Below are 17842 nucleotides of genomic sequence, written 5' to 3'. Positions count from 1 at the left end.
AAAATAAGTACATATATATATATATATATATATATATATATATATATATATATATATTTAAAAAAAAAAGTAATAAATCTCCACAAATGTATAGCTATCTCAAAATAATGCCATAATCGATTGTAATTGCAAGTTTTCCGAAAGGAAAAAGTTTTGGAAGTGTATATACCGAATGTTATTTATTGAATGGTGTTCAGGTAAATGGGACTGGTCAGCAGTTGCCTCCTGCTGCAAAGCAGCTCATGGGTAAGTTGGGGCCTCACCAGGCAGACACTTATTATACGTTTGGACCAACTCCCCGAAGTGAGAAAGACAAGGAAAGAGGGGCAGCTGTCAGTGTGTCCAACAACTCCCCCCTTCCATAGCATCCCATCCCCACATACACACACCTCGCTCCCCTCCTTTTGAAATGTCCGGGACCTTGTCAACGCCACGAATCGCTGGGGGGGAACGGACGACAAGGAAGCGGGTGTCATGGAAACGGGGTGGCTTCCTCTCGAAATATTCATATCCCCCCCCCCCCTCCCGTCCGCCTTTCAGGAGCTGTCAGGAGACTGTGTGATTGTCACACGACCCACGGCCCAGCCGTGACAAAGCCAATTTTCTGCCTCGTACTTGATTGATTAAAAAACTTTTGAGGAAAACCATGTTAAAAAGACAAAAAAAAAAAAAAAAGAAGGGGGAAAAAAAAAATAGAATAGAAAAGTGACACAGAGGGGGGGTGGAAGTGCCCGGGGCAAAGGCCTAACAGGAATGTTCCCTAGGCAATAGGTCCCGGGGTGACTGTCAGCACAGCATTACACACCAGAGGCGGTGAAAGGGAAAGCTCTCAAACAGAACACAATAGTGATTAAGATAATGATGAAGTGGGTACCAGGAAAAAAAACCCCAAGGTGACAAGTAGGGAGCCGGAGACCCTTTCTTCTCGCAGGACACAAAACCACTCCAAGCGGCACATCTCTCGGTCAGGGAGCCTGGAAATGGCGCTGTTTGTCTAAAGACGGACACTCGGGGGGGACGCTCCTATACGGGTCTGATCTCAGAAGAGGAATCGCTCTTGTAGGAAGGGGCATGCAGGGGCTGTGAGAAGATGGAGGGGGATTTCACTGTGACAGGACGCAGCAAGGAACTGAACAGAACCATGGTTCTGAAAGGATGCTCTTAGAACTAGGATCCCCAACTGTAAAATCGGCCATTAAAACTTCTTTTGTTACAAAGAGAGGAGGTGGGAGGGTGGGGTGGGGGGGGTTGGAAAGAAAAAAAATGCCTGGTGTTTTCAGAGAAATAGCCACACACTGTTCCTTTAAAATTCCTTTTGCCATCAAAGGGTCGACCGGCAGACTCAGCAACTTTCCTCCTGCGTTAAAATATGGAGAGGGTAAAATAATGCAGGGGGGCTCAACTCCAGTCCTCAAGCCCCCTCTAACAGGTCAGGTTTTCAGGATATCCCAGCTTCAGTCTTTGACTGAGCCTCTGATTGAGTCACCTGTGCTGAAGCAGGGACTAATTCAGCCACCTGTGCTGAAGCAGGGATATCCTAAAAACCTGACCCGGGGGGTGGGAGGGGATTTGAGGACTGGAGTTGAGCACCCCTGAAATAATGTATGGCTCTCGTCTGCCCCCCGCGTATCTGCCGCTCCCTGCACTCTCTCGCTCGCCCTGCTTCTTATGCTGTGGGTTTGGAGAGCAGCGCGTGGCTCAAATGCGGAGAATCATTGGGCTCCGATACTGGGGATCGCAGCGCGGTCCTGCCAGGCAGCGGCTATCCACTTGAATGGTAGTTAACACAGGATCGTGGTGTGACACCTGGTACGGGACCTTATTAAATCTGCCCCCTAAGTTCAGTGCTCCCTAAATTCTGCTCAGCTTAACTTAAATAAGGGGGGGAGGCCCGATTCTTTTAGGTCCTTTGTGGGTAAACGCAACCGATCCGGTGTTAACTGCCAGATCGGGGGCGTTACCCCACTGCGGACCATCGTGACTCTCCCCCCTGTGTGTGATGTCATTGTGCAGAGTGACATCATACGAAGGCAGATCTGAGAAAAACAAACATCTGTGCAGGGCAGATTTTCTTTGTACAAAAGGGGAAGATGTACAAGTCTCACAGCAGCAATTGGGCAAATACATCAAATCCTCGTGTGTGTACAATGTGTGAATATAAACCAATATAGTGAGCAGCAAAAACCAAACGGCGTGTCATTCCTGGGCTTGCAACGCGTGAACACGTTTGGCAGATAAAGTGAGCGGAGCGGTGCAATCTTTGCATACAATGCACTTGAAATAGATTCACTAGACCAGGGGCGGCCAACTCCGGCCCTCAAGGGCCACCAACAGGTCAGGTTTTAAGGATGTCCCTGCTTCAGCACAGTTGGCGCAATCAGTTCCTGCTTCAGCACAGGTGGGTCAATCAAGTGGCTCAGTCATTGACTGAGCCACTGATTGAGTCCCCTGTGCTGAAGCAGGGATATCCTGAAAACCTGACCTGTTGGTGGCCCTTGAGGACTGGAGATGGCCACTCCCTGCACTAGACTCCCAGCACGACACCTGTATGTGTAGCTCACCTTGCCCAGCAACTAAACCAGGCCCTAACACACTCGCACCCTGCCGGGCACTGCACACCTTAGTAAGCCTGGACCAGGGACTCTCCCCCCTTCCAGCAAAGCTACAAACAAAAGATGCTTCTTGACAGAGAGTCATTCATATTTTAGCTTTGTTCCATTATCCTAACGAATTCTTCATCAACGGATGCAATATTAACAGTAGAAAATCAGCTCTCCCCCCGTGGGAATGCCACGAAGACGGCTGCCGCGCTCACGTCTCCTCCCGCCTTCCAGGGGAAGCACAGCCCGATCACTCACTTCTCTGCCTTTTTCTGCACTTTGCACACATTTACCATCTCTTAAAGTATCCGTGCTGTTACTCTCAAGCGCTTATACCAGGGGTTCTCAACTCCAGTCCTCAAGACTCCCCCCCCCCCCCAAACAGGTCAGGTTTTCAGGATATACCCGTTTCAGCACTGGTGGCTCAATCAGTCCCTACACAGGTGCCCTCAGTCTGCTTCAGCACAGGTGGCTCGATCAGTGGCTCAGTCAACGACTTGAGCCACCTGTGCTGAAGCAGGGATATCCTTAAAACCTGACCTGTTGGGGTGTCTTGAGGACTGGAGCTGAGAACCCCCGGGTTATACACTTTTCATTATGACCATGATAGTAACATTCAGTGGCACCTGTCTATTCCAGAGACAATATTAATGGGAAATATTATTTTCAGGGACCTCAGAAAAAAAAATAGCTTCTAAGTTGTACTTTTTCTTTGGGCAGCCACAAGTGAAACGTTAGAGAATTGCAGAGAAAACTCACATTTAGTAACACATTTAGTAAGCCTTGTGCATATCACCTGGCATATTTAAATGGATAACTATAGAAATATACCACAATTAACGACAGCACCAGAAGGATAAAAGCTAGTGAGTAAAGACACTGACTGATAACAGTGACACTGACTGATAACAGTGACACTGACCTTGAAGTCAGAAATCCTGATTCAGTTCCCGGTGTCGGCTCCTTGTGACCTTGGGCACTTTACCTCCCTGTGCCTCAGGCACCCAAACATAGAGTGTAAGCCCCTCTGGGCAGGGATAGTGCCTGTAACATTCCTATGTGCTGCGTACCGCGCGCTGTGCTGTCATTCTGACGCACCCAGTCCCATTAGAAGAAAAGCGCTATATAAAATAAAGTTGTTATTAAATGAAAAGTAATGTTGAAAAATCATGACATTTATGGACCGAATTAATAACAACATTTTATCCTTACAATAATACATATTTGAGGTTGTTGGTGCTTTGTGAGAAACGACTTTACGTTACTGCAGAACACTGCAGATATCGGATTTTTATTTTTAGGAGGTAAAATGCCTTTTCTCTCGGCGGAAGCGCTGGTTAGTTCTATTGATTAAATGCATATTGTATGATTTCTAAGGAGAAAAAAAAACAGACTGCTGAATATTTATAAGATTGATCTGATTTCCTTTGTTTAGCTTAAAAACTTTTTGGAGGGATTTGCACCTTTAACGAGGATATTAACCGGGGCACTTTATATTAAATGCTGCCAAGCTCTTGCCAAACAGAGAGGATAGTTCAATATAGTTATTATCACTCAATTAATTGATCTGTCTCAGAAGGAAGAGAGAATGAGAAGCTCTGGGTATCAGCGACGAGCCTCTAACATTTAAGTCACCTGCATGTCTTAGTCAGAAGCCTTTAGCTGTCTGAGTGCTTTCTCCAGCTGTATGAGTGTCATTTCAATCGATAGTTACTGATACTTAGAAATAACATGACAGAGCTCCTGGTAAAACCATGATCGTACGGCCAATAGCTCTTAGCAGCAAGAGCAGAACGGCCTTGTGGTTAAAGGTGTACTCACGCTAAGAAACATACAATAAAAGTCCCGGTTACATGGGGTCCACCTTAAAATCGCTTCATCCCAAATATATATATATATATATATTTAAAGTTTAAAAGCAGCACTCTGTCCAAAATGCATGTAAAGCAAAGTTCATAATATGCTGCATTATTATGTATTAGTGCTCTTCAAGTCGTTTTCAAAAGGGTTCAGATCGGGGCGGGAAATGACAGGGAGGATGGCCGCAATAGCGGTGGAATGCAACGTAAGAATATGTACTGACATCGTGCATGCATCTACAATATCTGTATCGTATATGTGTTTATATTGGCGTGCTTCGAAGTGAGTTTCAGCATGAAATATTGCACAGTAAAAGAATTCGCGGGAGCAGACAGTCCACGGGCCACAGCAAAAATCTTTCCGGGGGCGGATGTGGAGCACAGCTGAAGAGCCCTGATTGAGGATTTAAAACTCTTTTAACTGGTACCTGATTTCCCTATCCGGTATCTCTACAGCAGGATCAGATGCTCTCTGAAGATCTGCTTGTTCCCTTGTCGTGATTTAAAGACGCAAACCAAGTGGCACTTTAAAGAAAAAAAAAATTTGTTCCCCCTCCTCCCCATCCCCCGAGGGACTGACTTATACGATTTAAATCCAGCGCTGCGATTATGAACGTTTAGTAAGGTGAGCTCCCTATGTACAAAACGAATGTCAGTGTACTGTCATGCTTAATGACTTTCCTTACCCTTTTTCCCTTCTGTATCCCAATTTTACAATAAAAAAATTACTGTATGCTTAAAAAATAAAAATGTGTTTAAATATATGCAGCCTTTGATTACCTTTATTGAAAATAAAACTGACGATCGATTTGTTCTCCCGTGATCGATCAGCAAAGATCCCGCTTCCCAGGGTTCACTAAATGACGACCTTTCCGTTTCAATCAATCCTTCAGCCAGTGTAACTCAGCAGCTACAGTGTATTCTTCAATTACTAAGGGAACATTATTTATTGTTACAGTTTGCAGCTTAAACTGCTGGGAACATTGGCAACAAATGATCACAAACATGAAAGCGTTGCAAAGATCTTGCACTGCTGGGGAGGTGGGCTAAAATCTGCTATAGAAATCAAAGGATGATGCTTTAAAACTCATTAAAAATGGCATTAAAAGTTGAATTAAACAAAAAAAATAGTAAATATTATCTAATACTACAGAATGGATTTATTAAAACAAAAAAAAAACACCACGTAGGATAATGCTTAAATTGCTCCTTTAATAGAAGAAACATAATCTGTCCAGCGCAGAAAATATACACATTGAGAGCTGGATTTACACGGTGCACTCGCGCTTCTAAACACGCAATCACAGTTGGATTCAAGCAGCAGGTCGAGGTGCAGACTGATCAAAATCAGAGGTCCAGGAACAGCGGCTGCTCCCCCCCGCTCCCCTCCGCATTGTACGTGAATCTTGGACGAGTGGGCACTAAACTCTTTATGTATAAACGGTTTTGTGCATAATAAGCACACTGCAGAGTCCCGGGCTTCCTGTGCTGCACACAGTGCTCACTGGAATACACACGGGTAATTTAGGGACAATACTGACAAAGTGCTATTTCCCTCCGTGCGTCGCCCCGTTACCACGCTCCCTGTTACAGAGTGGGCACCCCTTAACCTTGCTGCATTTCTTCACGTGCATCTAGCTGCATCCAATGGCAATGCAAAGCATTTAGTACAGGAGCGGCCAACTCCAGTCGTGAAGAGCCACCAGCAGGTCAGGTTCTAAGGATAGCCCTGCTTCAGCACAGGTGGCTCAATCATTGACTGCGCCACCTGTGCTGAAGCAGGGCTATCCTTAGAACCCGACCTGCTGGTGGCCCTTGAGGATAGGAGTTGGCCGCCCCTCATTTAGTAAACAGACCCTAATTATCAGGGACAGGTAAAGAGCCCAATGGCTACAATGACACCTGTTTGTATGTCGGCTGCTCAGCGCTCTCACTATCCCCAGCCGCGAGACGTCCTGCTCTCTCGGGCCCCCCTCCCTGCAGCTCGCAGTGGTGGCTGCTCGCGCTCTCACTATCCCCAGCCACGAGACGTTCTGCTCTCTCGGGCCTCCCTCCCTGCAGCTCGAACTGGTGGCTGCTCGCTTTCTCTACCCCCAGCCACAAGACGTCCTGCTCTCTCGGGCCTCCCTCCCTGCAGCTCGCACTGGTGGCTGCTCAGCGCTCTCACTATCCCCAGCCACAAGACGTCCTGCTCTCTCGGGCCTCCCTCACTGCAGCTCGCACTGGTGGCTGCTCAGCGCTCTCACTATCCCCAGCCACGAGACGTCCTGCTCTCTCGGGCCCCCCTCACTGCAGCTCGCACTGGTGGCTGCTCAGCGCTCTCACTATCCCCAGCCACGAGACGTCCTGCTCTCTCGGGCCCCCCTCACTGCAGCTCGCACTGGTGGCTGCTCAGCGCTCTCACTATCCCCAGCCACGAGACGTCCTGCTCTCTCGGACCCCCCTCACTGCAGCTCGCACTGGTGGCTGCTCAGCGCTCTCACTATCCCCAGCCACAAGACGTCCTGCTCTCTCGGGCCTCCCTCCCTGCAGCTCGCACTGGTGGCTGCTCAGCGCTCTCACTATCCCCAGCCACAAGACGTCCTGCTCTCTCGGGCCTCCCTCACTGCAGCTCGCACTGGTGGCTGCTCAGCGCTCTCACTATCCCCAGCCACAAGACGTCCTGCTCTCTTGGGCCCCCCTCACTGCAGCTCCCACTGGTGGCTGCTCAGCGCTCTCACTATCCCCAGCCACAAGACGTCCTGCTCTCTCGGGCCTCCCTCACTGCAGCTCGCAATGGTGGCTGCTCGCTTTCTCTACCCCCAGCCACAAGACGTCCTGCTCTCTCGGGCCTCCCTCCCTGCAGCTCGCACTGGTGGCTGCTCAGCGCTCTCACTACCCCCAGCCACGAGACGTCCTGCTCTCTCGGGCCTCCCTCACAGCAGCTTGCACTGGTGGCTGCTCAGCTCTCTCACTACCCCCAGCCACAAGACGTCCTGCTCTCTCGGGCCTCCCTCACTGCAGCTCGCACTGGTGGCTGCTCAGCGCTCTCACTATCCCCAGCCACGAGACGTCCTGCTCTCTCGGGCCTCCCTCACAGCAGCTTGCACTGGTGGCTGCTCAGCTCTCTCACTACCCCCAGCCACAAGACGTCCTGCTCTCTCGGGCCTCCCTCCCTGCAGCTCTCACTGGTGGCTGCTCGCGCTCTAATGGTATTTTAACTCATTTCCCCAGCAGGGGTTGGGATTTCCTCCCTGCGAGAGAATATGTTCCCAGGACGTCACATCCAATCTCTTCTGATCGGGCTAAGCTCCTTTGTCTCCCACATCCCCAAACTGTAAGAAACTAGGGGTAGGCTTTTTTTATATAAGGCTTCAGGGAGGGCCCATGCCTGACCCTGTCACTTCCACTTACTCCCGCTGCCCGTCTCTGAGCGGCACCCGTGGTACCATCTCTCCACGGCCTCACAGTGCCTCTCCGGAGTGCAGTATTGTGCAAGATCAACTACAAACTTTAAAAACGGCAATCCGAACGCACATTTTTTTTGGGCTACTTTGTATTTTATTTTCTAACGTAGGATTGAAAGCAGGGGGTCTCCGGAGATAAACCCCGTTCATTCCAGCTCAGGGGACCCCCTGCTTCCGGAGATACTCACCTCCGTAGGACGGGGCTGGTAGCCGCAACGCTCGGCTAGCAGGGTTCACGGAATGGTGCCGTTTCAAAGCTCCCGCGCCCCTGCGGACCAATAGGAAGCTGTGACGTCACCAGCTGCGCTTCCTATTGGCTCGCGAGACACGGGAGCGATAATCTTTGCAGAGATACCGGCACCCGCTTCGGAGGTCTGTATCTCGGGAAGCAGGGGGGTCCCCGGAGCTGAAATTAAGGGGGTTTAACTCCGGAGACCCCCCAGCTTCCAATCCTGTGTAAAATAAAATTCAATTAAAAAAAAAATGAATATGCGATTGAACCAATAAGGGTTACATTGTTACCAACTCTTCAGTACAGGCCAGATGAATAACACCGGGAATTAAAATAACTTTCACTTCATTTAACCTTACGGGGGCATCAAATATATTTAAGCTCCGGGACACTTGCCCCTTCCGGATACCTTTCCAAGCGTCAATGTTGGAAACGATAGACCAGAGAGTATTAGATTATCAGCCACTACCCGCTGTCTCTGCGCGGTGACACTAATCCTAATCCCGGCTCACTCCTATTAGCCTGATACGGGGGCAGGCTAACCTGCCCCATCTCAGTAATTAGGGCCCCTCCTTCTGACATCTGCACAGCTGCGATGATCGGCACACAGTGGTATCCCGCATGACAGGTGCAATTTTCTGCACGATTACTAGGATTTTGGCTACAGGAGCCTGTTCTGTGACAGCGGTCCCAGGATTAGCGCTGTAATGCCCAGGCAGTGTGTGTGCACCCAGCACATGGCTTGTACTCTGGAAACGCTTTAGGACGGAGGCTCGGCGTTGTCGTACTGCGCACAGCGCAGAGCAGGGCTCTTCCATTAGCTCTGCAGAGGGGCCAGGGCAGAAAACGTGTAGGCGCAGAAGGGCCAACAGCTAATTGTAATGTCATTTAAGGACTTAAAAATGACAAGTATTACAAACTGCAAGTTTTAATAACAACTGTACCTTATATATTTACATTACCAGCAGCAAAACATGAAACTTTAAGGTTTTTTTTTTTTTTTTTTAAATAAAATCAATACTGTAGCATTAGATTATAGTGACTTATTTTTACATTCAACTCGTAACGCCATTTTTAATTAGTTTTAAAACATCCTGTGATTTCTACAGCAGGGTTGAACTCACCTCCCCAGCAGTGCAAGATCTTTGCAACGCTTTCCGGTTTGTGATCATTTGTTACCAATATTCCCAGCCGTTTGAGCTCTCAACTGTAACAATAGTCAATGTTACCTTAGTAGTATCCAGATACATTGTAGCTGCTGAGCTTCACTGACTGAAGAATTGATTGGAAATGAAAAGCAGCCATTTCGTTAGCCACACAATCCGGATTTTTACGGATTTCTAACAGGAGCACCAAACGATTGGCAATTTAGGTAAGAATGTAGAATTATATTTAGCTGCCTAAACAACTAGTATTAAATTAGCAGGACCAGAGAGTCTAAATAAGGGATACATTAATAATAAAAGCACGTTTCTGTCAATGGGACTCAAAGCATTACACAATGACAGTATAGTGCTCAGTACGCAGCACATAGGAATATTACAGAGCCAATCCCTGCCCAGATAAGCTTACAATCTATGTTTTTGGTGCCCGAGGCACAGGGAGATAAAGTGACTTGCCCACGGTCACAAGAAGCTGACCCCAGGAATTGAACCAGGTTCCCCTACTTCAGACTCAGTATGGTTGTTACTCACTGAGCCGCTCCTTCACTTGGCCCAGTTGAAGAGCCCTATCGCACACCGTAAGCAGTCCTCTGACAATTTTAAGGCAATACTCTGCGTTTCTCGACTCAGAAAGGAACGGGGAATCTACTTCTGCCGTCTGAAAATTCGGTGCCTGCTCTTGAAACCTCTTCCAAGTATTGTGCCACTGTCTATCCGTGAGTCATGTAAACACCATCCCAGGGATGAAAACAATATCAGCCATGTGTTGACTTATCAATCAATGAAGCCTTTGTGTTTAGAACTTTTTAAGGGGGGTGGGGGAGAACTGCATCGGGATGTGGATTTTGCTCTAAATCCATTTTTGAGGAGGAGATACAGAAGATCCTTTAAATGTTTAAGCAATAGGCTTAAAAGACATTCACTCATTCATCTCTCAAAGTTATAAAAGGATACATTAATTATTTTGTATTAAAGCAGCAATACTATATTCCTCCTTTTATTTGTATGTGTAAAGCATGTGACAATGTATAATTCTACATTCTTACCCAAGCTGGCAGTCGTTTGCTGCTTCTGTTATCATTCTGTAAAAATCCTGATTGTGTGCCTAAGGAAATGGCCGCCTTCTAACTTTGTGCTGCAGTCTGTGAAATGCTGCAGCCGATGTGTAATATTACAGTATATTACAAAGTATAACAGATTATTGTTACCACGTTCAGAGTAACGCAGCACCAGATCTGTTTGTGATACTTTGTTGCAAAAAGGCAGAGCTCAAAAAGGTGTGCGAGAGTCTGTTTCAAAAGAGGAAGTTGATATAACTTTTAAAATGGTTGCTGAGCAGCCAAAATATGATCAGTACATTAAAAAAAAATATCATAAAAATAGCATTAGGAGTTTTAAAAAAATGCAGACAGTATTAGCTAATACTACAGAATGGATTAAAAAAATTGTATTTCTTTTAAATATAGGATTTTTCACGTTATGCCACTTTAAGCCTTACATTTACGTTTTGCTTTAAACTATGCCAGTATTTTTTTAAACTTTTTTTTAAAGGAACCTTATAATTAGATTGTGAAACTCTGCCGAACCCCAACCCCCTCTAAGAGCGTGCCTGAGATCAGATGCATCGTAAGGAACCCCAACCCTCTCTAATAGCGTGTCTGAGATCAGATGCATTGTAAGGAACCCCTAACCCTCTAATAGCGCGTCCGAGATCAGATGCATTGTAAGGAACCCCAACCCTCTCTAATAGCGCGTCTGAGATCAGATGCATTGTAAGGAACCCCAACCCTCTCTAATAGCGTGTCTGAGATCAGATGCATTGTAAGGAACCCCAACCCTCTCTAATAGCGCGTCTGAGATCAGATGCATTGTAAGGAACCCCAACCCTCTCTAATAGCGCGCCCGAGATCAGATGCATTGTAAGGAACCCCAACCCTCTCTAATAGCGCGTCTGAGATCAGATGCATTGTAAGGAACCCCGACCCTCTCTAATAGCGTGTCTGAGATCAGATGCATTGTAAGGAACCCCAACCCTCTCTAATAGCGCGTCTGAGATCAGATGCATTGTAAGGAACCCCAACCCTCTCTAATAGCGCGTCTGAGATCAGATGCATTGTAAGGAACCCCGACCCTCTCTAATAGCGCGTCTGAGATCAGATGCATTGTAAGGAACCCCGACCCTCTCTAATAGCGCGTCTGAGATCAGATGCATTGTAAGGAACCCCTAACCCTCTCTAATAGCGCGTCAGGAGATCAGATGCATTGTAAGGAACCCCAACCCTCTCTAATAGCGTGTCTGAGATCAGATGCATTGTAAGGAACCCCAACCCTCTCTAATAGCACGCCTGAGATCAGATGCATTGTGAGGAACCCCAACTCTCTCTAATAGCGTGTCTGAGATCAGATGCATTGTAAGGAACCCCAACCCTCTCTAATAGCGCGTCTGAGATCAGATGCATTGTAAGGAACCCCATCACCCTCTAATAGTGCGTCTGAGATCAGATGCATTGTAAGGTACCCCAACCCTCTCTAATAGCGCGTCAGGAGATCAGATGCATTGTAAGGAACCCCAACCCTCTCTAGTAGCGTGTCTGAGATCAGATGCATTGTAAGGAACCCCAACCCTCTCTAATAGCGCGTCTGAGATCAGATGTATTGTAAGGAACCCCAACCCTCTCTAATAGCGCGTCTGAGATCAGATGCATTGTAAATTCTTCTGTATTTGGTACAATTTTCAAATGACCTGAAAATGGCAGGGATTCCTTTAGGGATGCCCGGGGAACCCCTGTTTAAAACCTTACGCTATGCCATACTGCTTTTATGCGTTTGTGACCGACCCTGGCTGCAACAGATTGTGAATCCTGCTGTGCTATGCCTTGCTCCGGCTGCGAGTAGAGATGGGGTTATGCACTCACAATGCTAGGGATGCTTGGTGATTTAATTACTAATAACTATTTTGGAAGTGGTAGTGGACCTCTTCAGTGGTGCAAAGTAATGCGACGCGTACGTTTTGCTGCAGAGGGTTGGGTCACCGGTTTTTACACAAGGGAAGTTCAGATGCTTGTAATTACTGATCGCCGATGAACAGCAACGGACTGGATCAGGCACCGTGCACCCGACGTGGCCACCACTTTGCAACATGTGTGTAATTATTCATTTATAAAATACAAATGTGTTACCAGGAAGTAAATACATTGGGAGTTACCTCTCGTTTTCCTGGGCACAGAGTTATGATGACGATACATGGTTACATTAAATGAACAGGTTATACATTCAATTTACGGACATTTCATGGGCAGTTAGGGATATGATAATGGGCATTTGTAGCATTTACAGACAAGGTTAACATTGTGTTAGGAGAAGTAGGCCTGCAATGTGCTGTGTTAGGAGAGGTAGGACAGGCCTGCAATGTGCTGTGTTAGGAGAGGTAGGACAGGCCTGCAATGTGCTGTGTTAGGAGAGGTTGGACAGGCCTGCAATGTGCTGTGTTAGGAGAGGTAGGACAGGCCTGCAATGTGCTGTGTTAGGAGAGGTAGGACAGGCCTGCAATGTGCTGTGTTAGGAGAGGTAGGATAGGCCTGCAATGTGCTGTGTTAGGAGAGGTAGGATAGGCCTGCAATGTGCTGTGTTAGGAGAGGTAGGATAGGCCTGCAATGTGCTGTGTTAGGAGAGATAGGATAGGCCTGCAATGTGCTGTGTTAGGAGAGGTAGGATAGGCCTGCAATGTGCTGTGTTAGGAGAGGTAGGATAGACCTGCAATGTGCTGTGTTAGAAGAGGTAGGCCTGCAATGTGCTGTGTTAGGAGAGATAGGACAGGCCTGCAATGTGCTGTGTTAGGAGAGATAGGATAGGCCTGCAATGTGCTGTGTTAGAAGAGGTAGGCCTGCAATGTGCTGTGTTAGGAGAGATAGGATAGGCCTGCAATGTGCTGTGTTAGGAGGTAGGATAGGCCTGCAATGTGCTGTGTTAGGAGAGGTAGGATAGGCCTGCAATGTGCTGTGTTAGGAGAGATAGGATAAGCCTGCAATGTGCTGTGTTAGGAGGGGTAGGATAGTCTTGCAATGTGCTGTGTTAGAAGAGGTAGGATAGTCCTGCAATGTGCTGTGTTAGAAGAGGTAGGCCTGCAATGTGCTGTGTTAGGAGAGATAGGACAGGCCTGCAATGTGCTGTGTTATGAGAGGTAGGACAGACCTGCAATGTGTTGTGTTAGGAGAGGTAGGATAGGCCTGCAATGTGCTGTGTTAGGAGAGATAGGATAGGCCTGCAATGTGCTGTGTTAGGAGAGGTAGGATAGGCCTGCAAGGTGCTGTGTTAGGAGGGGTATGATAGTCCTGCAATGTGCTGTGTTAGAAGAGGTAGGATAGTCCTGCAATGTGCTGTGTTAGAAGAGGTAGGCCTGCAATGTGCTGTGTTAGGAGAGATAGGACAGGCCTGCAATGTGCTGTGTTATGAGAGGTAGGACAGACCTGCAATGTGTTGTGTTAGGAGAGGTAGGATAGGCCTGCAATGTGCTATGTTAGGAGAGGTAGGATAGGCCTGCAATGTGCTGTGTTAGGAGAGGTAGGATAGGCCTGCAATGTGCTGTGTTAGGAGAGATAGGATAGGCCTGCAATGTGCTGTGTTAGGAGAGATAGGACAGGCCTGCAATGTGCTGTGTTAGGAGAGATAGGATAGGCCTGCAATGTGCTGTGTTAGGAGAGATAGGACAGGCCTGCAATGTGCTGTGTTAGGAGAGATAGGATAGGCCTGCAATGTGCTGTGTTAGAAGAGGTAGGCCTGCAATGTGCTGTGTTAGGAGAGATAGGATAGGCCTGCAATGTGCTGTGTTAGGAGAGGTAGGATAGGCCTGCAATGTGCTGTGTTAGGAGAGGTAGGATAGGCCTGCAATGTGCTGTGTTAGGAGAGATAGGATAAGCCTGCAATGTGCTGTGTTAGGAGGGGTAGGATAGTCCTGCAATGTGCTGTGTTAGAAGAGGTAGGATAGTCCTGCAATGTGCTGTGTTAGAAGAGGTAGGCCTGCAATGTGCTGTGTTAGGAGAGGTAGGATAGGCCTGCAATGTGCTGTGTTAGGAGAGATAGGATAGGCCTGCAATGTGCTGTGTTAGGAGGGATAGGATAGGCCTGCAATGTGCTGTGGAGATAGGATAGGCCTGCAATGTGCTGTGTTAGGAGAGGTAGGATAGACCTGCAATGTGCTGTGTTAGGAGAGATAGGATAGGCCTGCAATGTGCTGTGTTAGGAGAGGTAGGATAGTCATGCAATGTGCTGTGTTAGGAGAGGTAGGAAAGGCCTGCAATGTGCTGTGTTAGGAGAGGTAGGATAGACCTGCAATGTGCTGTGTTAGGAGAGGTAGGATAGGCCAGCAATGTGCTGTGTTAGGAGAGGTAGGATAGGCCAGCAATGTGCTGTGTTAGGAGAGGTAGGATAGTCCTGCAATGTGCTGTGTTAGGAGAGGAAGGCCTGCAATGTGCTGTGTTAGGAGAGGTAGGATAGGCTGCAATGTGCTGTGTTAGGAGAGGTAGGATAGGCTGCAATGTGCTGTGTTAGGAGAGGTAGGACAGGCCTGCAATGTGCTGTGTTAGAAGAGGTAGGACAGGCCTGCAATGTGCTGTGTTAGGAGAGGTAGGATAAGCCTGCAATGTGCTGTGTTAGAGGAGGTAGGATAGGCCTGCAATGTGCTGTGTTAGACGAGATAGGCCTGCAATGTGCTGTGTTAGGAGAGGTAGGATAGGCCTGCAATGTGCTGTGTTAGGAGAGGTAGGATAAGCCTGCAATGTGCTGTGTTAGGAGAGGTAGGATAGGCCTGCAATGTGCTGTGTTAGGAGAGGTAGGATAGGCCTGCAATGTGCTAGACGTGTGTAGAGAGCTGACCAGAAGACATGCCTTCCTGTCTCTGCCCTTTCACTTCTCATTCATTACATATCCATTCCACACTGACAAAAAATCTCAGACATACAAGCTGTACCCACATTCATATTTTATTTGACCTAACAGCTTGATTTGGGACACTTCCCCAGAAGAGGGATTGATTGGTATGTGAGAGTTTAGTACCTCTAAAATATGAAATATAATATATATTATATTAATAAATATATTTCTATACAAATAAATATGCCTCTCCTTATTAATTATTTTTTAATATGTTGTCAATTTAGATTCACACAGAAATCTATGAAAAATAAACCAACGTTTCACTAGAAATCTGTGGCCTAGTGATTTAATGGATCGTATTCTCACCAGCAAGCTCTTCTTGCGATATTGCACTTGTGTAGAAAGCAGCGGGCCTTATAATAACATGGAGAAAGGGTCACAGATTAACTCAACTTCCTTAGGAAACCACATCAAACATGCACGTGGGGAACCGACAAGTGAAGAAAAACAACTCTGTGTGTGTCTAGGACTGGAGGGGGAGGGGGGGGGGGTTGGAGGGAGGCAGACAGAGATGGGAAAGAACAAGGGACAGATGAGGAAGAGAAAAGGGAACGGGGCAGGGAAGAGAAGCAGGTGGTGGGATAATGTGTAAAGTTGTATGTATATCTTTATTTATATAGCGCCGTTAATGTACCACGTGCTTCACAGCAGTAACACACGTGATAATCATATAAATAACAAATAACACATAATGGGAAGAAGCACTTCAGACATAAAAGTAACATTTAGGAAAAGGAGTCCCTGCCCCGAAGAGCTTACAATCTAATCTGGTTGTGCCAGCTGCAGGTTCGGATTAGTATATACATGTGTATGAGTGACTGCAAGCGTGAGAATGAACACTCCAGTGTGGGTTTGAAAGTGTGATTGAGTGTGCGTGAGAGAGTGTGTCTTCAGATTACAGTTTGTGATCAATAGCTCATGCAAATGATTAGAGGTGTGTGTAAATGTGCGTGTGTGTGTGTGTGTGAGTGTCTACTGAAGTGCTTTTGCGCAGTAAATTGTTGAAAATAGTAGCGTCGGAGTGTGTAAATGATTGTGAACGTGCATTTATAAAATCGAGTGTCTGCATGAAAGTCTATGAGAGTGTGAAAGAGCTTGTTCCAGTGACTGTGTGCAAATCAATACGAGTGTGTAAGTGAGTGCTTGTGTTATGACAGATAAGTGTGTGTCCACCTAGACCGTACAAATGAGTGTGCATGTGTACATACTATGTTTGTCTAAAAGTCTGTATAATTTGTAGTGTATAAATGAGGATTGCATAATAAAAAATGTGTACATTTACGGTGCATGTTAAAATACACAAGAAGCAGAGTGACACACTGAGAGCTCATTTGCACGTCATTACCCAGAATCCCTGGCTGCAGTGGAAGCATTGTATGCTAAGAGGTAATGGTGAATAGCAGGGTTGCAGACCTGTGTGGGACATGAACTTGCTCACAAGTGATATATTTGTATTCGCTGGGCACCAAGTGTGAAATGCAGACATGTTTGTGTGTGGGCGCATAAAGTTAACTAAAGAGTGAGTATGAGTGTGTATCAAAATGCTAGTGAATGTGTAAAGAAGTGTGCGTTTCAGCGCTTAGAGACGTATGTGCATAACATTGTAAATACACCTGTGGACTGCAAACAGGATTGTTTTTGCAGCCTGTGATATTTTGAAGTGGACAATCGTATCACGTGCTTAAACCGTTTATATCAGGGGCGGCCAACTCCAGTCCTCAAGAGCCGCCAACAGGTCCGGTTTTCAGGATACCCTTGCTTCAGCACAGGTGGCTCAATCAGAGGCTCTGTGCTGAAGCAGGGATATCCCTAATAGCCGACCTGTTACTGGCCCTTGAGAACTGGAGTTGGCCACCATTGACCTACAAGGACGTTATAACCAGACACCGTCGTGTCACACTCGCTGCGCCCTGCCAGGATGGACAGCAAGCACCCCCGGGTCAGTCTTCGACTCAGCCACCTGTGCTGAAGCAGGGATATTCTGAAAATCTGACCTGTTGGATGCCATTGAGGACTGGCGTTGACCACTCCTGGTTTAGATCATATTGGTCGCTTCTGCGGGTGTGATTTATTTTTCCAGCTCCGATCTTTGCACTGAAAATGGTGTCCGCGTGATCAGAAACGCTCAACATCGGCGTGAAATATTTATGCGCGTGTGCGTGCGATGGGCGTTTGTGTCGGAGAGATGACTGAAGGAGTAACTTGAGTGATCCTACAAGCGTGTATATAAGTTAGACAATAAAAGTATCATCTCTACCCAGCCACCACCTGCTGTTCGCTCTTGACCAGTTCCTTTATGCGGATCCATCTGATACTCCTCGTCTGCTCCGGTGAATCAGGAGAACTAGTTTACATCGGATGGTGTGAGTATGTGTGTGTGCATACCAGTGGGGCAGAAACGTGCACGCAGCGAGGAAATTGCTCGTAAATGGGGCAGCATTAGGGTCCGGATAGTAGGCCCACGCCACACGGAGCGCATGGCGTCACGCTCGCCTGTCGGCCGAGCGATCTGTGGCCTGTGATCCACAGCGACGGAGAAGCCTGGCGGAGGCGTGGCCGTGACATCACGTGAGCGGTTACTCACGTGTACCGGCCATCACGCGACACGAAC

The 17842-nt window shown here is 47.3% G+C and overlaps 1 protein-coding gene across 7 annotated transcripts in view; it reads right to left on the bottom strand.

Moving 5' to 3' along the window:
• Positions 1–17842, bottom strand: part of CASZ1 (castor zinc finger 1) — a 268349-nt gene that overhangs the window by 132253 nt on the left and 118254 nt on the right. Inside the window, exon 2 of one of the 7 annotated variants that reach the window (XM_075603510.1) lies at positions 5240–5390. The exons of the other annotated variants lie outside the window; for them this stretch is intronic. The gene's annotated coding sequence lies outside the window, so the exon portion shown is untranslated. The remainder of the gene's footprint in view (positions 1–5239; positions 5391–17842) is intronic. 7 annotated transcript variants of the gene reach the window in all.

This window comes from Ascaphus truei, chromosome 6 (genome assembly GCF_040206685.1).
Source record: "Ascaphus truei isolate aAscTru1 chromosome 6, aAscTru1.hap1, whole genome shotgun sequence".
Taxonomy (NCBI): domain Eukaryota; kingdom Metazoa; phylum Chordata; class Amphibia; order Anura; family Ascaphidae; genus Ascaphus; species Ascaphus truei.
This window is presented reverse-complemented; position numbering and strand designations above follow the sequence as displayed.